This window comes from Pseudorca crassidens, chromosome 2, assembly GCF_039906515.1.
Source record: "Pseudorca crassidens isolate mPseCra1 chromosome 2, mPseCra1.hap1, whole genome shotgun sequence".
Lineage (NCBI taxonomy): Eukaryota > Metazoa > Chordata > Mammalia > Artiodactyla > Delphinidae > Pseudorca > Pseudorca crassidens.
In genome coordinates this window covers 152,841,077-152,845,711 of record NC_090297.1, presented here as the reverse complement: position 1 = coordinate 152,845,711, position 4,635 = coordinate 152,841,077, and the positions used below count along the sequence as shown (strand labels likewise).

General features: G+C 40.4%; 2 pseudogenes; one reads left to right on the top strand and one right to left on the bottom strand.

Annotated features, from left to right (window-relative positions):
* Positions 1-622, top strand: part of LOC137219982 (UDP-N-acetylglucosamine--peptide N-acetylglucosaminyltransferase 110 kDa subunit pseudogene) — a 4,372-nt pseudogene extending 3,750 nt beyond the window's left edge.
* A 2,078-nt stretch (positions 623-2,700) lies between these two features.
* LOC137212072 (ferritin light chain pseudogene) lies at positions 2,701-4,368 on the bottom strand (annotated as a pseudogene).
* Positions 4,369-4,635: the final 267 nt, after the last annotated feature.

Here is a 4,635-nt window from a genome sequence, read left to right as displayed (position 1 = left end):
AGATATTTTTATTCATGTCAAGTGTATATGATTCTCTTGAGATAAGGTTTTAAGCTAAAATATTCCTTGTTTTAGTTTCTGAACTCTACAGATACGGGGACTTTGCTGGTGTAGTCTTTTTATAGGTTTTATAAACCACTTGAGGCTATATCAGTCATTTTAGTGTCTGACATAATGTTTGGAACTATCAGTGCTTTGTTGGTTTATAGATGATGGCTTAAATTCTTTTCCTGGTCCGTTTCCTTCTTCCCTTCCCCCCACTTTAAAAATTCTCCTGTAACTTGGCTAACAAAAAACCAAGTCTGATTCAAAACCTCCCAGAGTGTTTCTCTTAAACACATCATCTGGTGCCAAATGAAGATTCTTAGGAGTGAATATTAATTACGAAGGGCACAGTTGTGGTACTGTCACTGATGATAATAATAATGGATTTTTGGCCTAGAGTTTTGACCTATTTCACCAGTGTTTTACCGTTGACTGCCCCTCTATGCTGCTTCCAAAAGTGATAGTGTGTGATAAGATTTTTACTTCCATTTCTAAAGTTTGGTTTTTTTTAAGTGAGTCCTGTTCTTCCTTTTTCTTTCAGCAGAAATGAAATCCCAGGTAAGTATAAGTATTCAAATATTTGATCTGTAAGTCACAATTATCTCCAGTACATTAAATAACTTTCATCAAAAAACAGTTATAGGTAAAGAGCTCTGAAGGACCAGCTATGTATATGATAATTATGTTTCAGACCTTCTAGGGTATTATATATAATAACTTGTCTTCTGGACGTGGTCTTGAAGTCTTTATGGATTCAGCCTCAGTAGTAGCGAACTGCACTGCTACTTGGTTTGGAGTACAAATTAGACTTTAGCCCTCCTGGAGGTTGAGTTTTTGGTATTGAAAACCATAGGAATGAAATTATTGTATTTCAACAAAGGATGGAGGGCTTGAGGCTTAAACAAGCCAACATATGAATATATGTTTTTGTCTTGCTCTACTGCATATATGCTGTCTACTAACAGATATTTTGCCTGCTAGTAGTGTTCTAGATTATGTCTTTCCAAAGTGTGGAGGCAGTGCACGTATTCTGTAGTTGCAGCTGATGCCTGAATATATCCTAGCTCACAAATTATTGATTAATAAGAACTTGAATTTCTGAAAGATTTGTACTGTTAACCAAAACCTGAGCAAGGAGTCTCAAATGTAATTCTTAGCCAGAATTACATGTTAATGTACCATTTAAAGTGTAAATCAAGGAACATCAGTGTAGGGATTTCTTTTAATTTATTTTTTATCTGCTTGAAATATCAGTTAAAAGTTGCCAGCTTGTTTGCAGATGAACGGACGTTTGAAGTTCACCAAACTACTTAATGTGGAATAGGATAATAGACTTCCAACGCCCTCAAGGCTGTGACCTGCAGCCATTTTACATAGCACATCATCCTCCTATAGGGATGAACCTTTCCCTGGCCCGAAAAGTAGCAGCTCTGTTGAAGCTTTGCTTATTGTAGCAGGCTTTTGTTTCCAGGTAACATGTCTGTGGAAGACTTAATTCTGAATAGAGATATAGATATTACTGGAAACTAATTGTTTTTTCTATTATACTCTGCTTTATCAAAAAAGTAAAACATTTAAATTGTGCTACAGAAGTTCAGATGTTGTCTTGCAATCTTTAAACTATAAATGAATGAGTTGCCCTTAAAAAAAAAAAAAGAATTAAGCAGTTAAGCTGTTGGTCCCACATCAGACAAATTATCCTTATACCTCCTGTCAATATTGTTAAGAGAGACTGTTATTTTATTAATCCTTATGATCCCGTGATTCTTTCTTTCATGTTTCAGGGCACAGCAGGTGAGAGAGTGGATTTGTTAAGCTGGGTGGGTTTATCCTTCTTTTATGCGTTCATTCAATTTTATGTTCATTTACTTATTGTACACATATGGCAATAGAAGCTGCTAAAGCAATCATTGCTATTCTGCAAAACAACAAGGCACAGAAGCAGATGTCTTATTTCCGAGATTTTTCCCCCCAGAATTATTATGATTAAAGATCCTTTCCCCCACTCCCTGGAGAGGACAAGGGGCTGCTTGCTGCAGGTTTTTTAATGACTTGGGGAAAGGCTCAAGTATCCCCCATTATGGTAATCCACCCCAGGGGCAAACCACACAAGAATATTATGAATTTATTTTATTTTTCTATCCTTGCAAAGGTAATACTCAGCTCATTAGAATATGAAAACTATACTGTCAAATTTCAGAATTACATGGATGAAGAAAATCACCAAAGTGGCATCATATCATATGTGTTATAGTTGTATTTACTATATTGACAATATTAACTATGTTGTGTTAACAATATATTGTATAACTATATACAGTGAAAAGGCAAAATGCTGTAACTTATTTCAGAGAAAATAACTATGTTGGCAAACCCCAAATTGTACATTGTAGATGGGTCCTAGGAAAAGAAGATTTAATTCATAGTGGACAAGAGGTTAGCTTCTGTTTTCAGCCATGTGCTATTTCAAGAAATTACACATCATGAATAATACAGGATATAAGAGCAATAGTCTAAAGACGGAAAAGCACATTTTGATTAGGAAAGAGAATTTAAGACTTAAGTCTTTTTTTTTTTTAAGGAAAACTGCCTTATTACTATGAGATAAGAAAATTGTTTCCTTCTTTTCTTCCTTGCTTTCTTCTTCTTTTCTTTTAACCTTTTTTTATTTTGGATATTTGACCTCTAAGCTGAGATGACTGGAAATGCCTCCTCTGGGCATCAACCTTTTTGAAAGACTTTTTCCCCCTCCCTAAGGGCTGTTTGTCTCTTGGAGGCATTGTCTACATTACTCACCAAGAGGCAAGCATTGGTCCTTGCACTAAATGCTGACATCTCCTGATAAGAGGGAAGCTGCAAAGTAGAAGAATTGAAGGTCAATATGTTGCTATTGGTCTCAAGCGCATTGATGTACATTTGTGTATTGGGGAAGGGGAGTGAAGCTTGAGAGTGGGCCAGTGGGGAGGGGTAAATATTTTGTGATGCTGTCTACCTATGGGCTTATAAAGTTTACAGCTGCATTAGGAGGACAAGCATTACCATTAGCATGAAAAGTAGGGCAGACCTCAGTTGCAAAAACCTTTTACACATAGGGCAATACGTAAATGATACACCTTATTGCATTCACCCACTCACCCTCCCCTGTTCACGCTAATTGGAAATTTCAATCCATTTCAGAGAAGTAACACAACTATCAATTATTTTCCCTGGCACGAATCTTCCAGGAGGAAGAAAATGGAATACACCTAGCAACAGAGCTCACGCACTAGCCCATGTGTCTTAGATTTAATATCTGATCACTAGCTGGATTGAAGCCAAGAGGTGGTTCACAAAGTTGCTGCACGTTAGAATCACCTGGGGAACTCTGAGACCTCCCCGTGCCCAGGCTCCTCCCTAGACCTACTGAATCAAAATCTCTGGGGCTGGGACCCAGACAACAATGTTTTTCTTAAAAGCTCTTTAGGTGATTCACACGAGCAGCAAAGCTTGAGAACCAGCACAATAACGGGAACAAACTTATTTCACACAGATAAAGTGGGGCAATTCATATGTTAAAAGAACATGAATATATTTATTTATTTATTTATTTATTACTCTTTATTCTGTTTGTGTTTCAAATAGGCTTTTTTTGTTTTCTTCTGCAAAAAGCGTTGTCTCCATTTGGTCCAAGGCTTGGGAGAGGGCTCCAGGGCGGTTACAAAGCTGCCTAGTGGCTGCAGAGCGGGGCATCAGGCAGAAGCTCTGACGCCAGAGGGGCTCCTCAGAGGCCGCTGGACTTCAGAGACTCCTGTTTGTGCTTGAGGGTGAGCCTTTCAAAGAGATACTCGCCCAGCACAGCCTGCGGACCAGCCAGCCTGCGGAGGTTGGTCAGGTGGTCGCCCATCTTCTTGATGAGGTTCACCTGCTCCTCCAGGAAGCGGCTCTCCAGGAAGTCACAGAGGTGGGAGTCTGCGTGGGCGGAACGCAGGGCGCGCAGATCCGATAGTGCCTGGTTCAGGTTCTTCTCCCTAAGAATGGCGGCTTCCACAGCGTCCTGGGTTTTACCCCACTCATCTTGAGAAGGCTTCCGCGCATCCTGGAAGAGGGCGCGGTCGCAGCACTGGTTTTGCATTTTCAAGAGACGCTGGGCACCCTCACACTTCTCCTCAGCCAGTTGGCGAAAAATGTGGCCCACACTGTCCAGAATCTCATTGTTGCTGTCGAAATAGAAGCTCAGAGAGAGGTAAGTGTCCACAGATGCATGTTGAACAGGCGGTGGACGGCGGCCTCTACCTCGATGGAATAATTCCGACGAACCTGGGAACTCATGGTTGATCAGTGATAAGGAGCTAATCTCAAAAAAACGGTGTTGGTCTGTCCTGGAGGCTGGATAGCTGAGTGGCTGATTCCAAAGGTTGTGACAGGAAGAAAGGTTGAAGGGTGGTCGGGGGCTGGAGCAAGGAGCGTCCCTGGGTCTGTTCATTCCAAACACTTGAAGCAAAAGACAGATCTGCAGGACCGCTGAGCGCACTGCCTCAAATAGGCTTTGATATAAATGAACGAGAAGTCCAAGAAAGGACAAAACTTACCCTTCCCCCCACCAAAATAGCT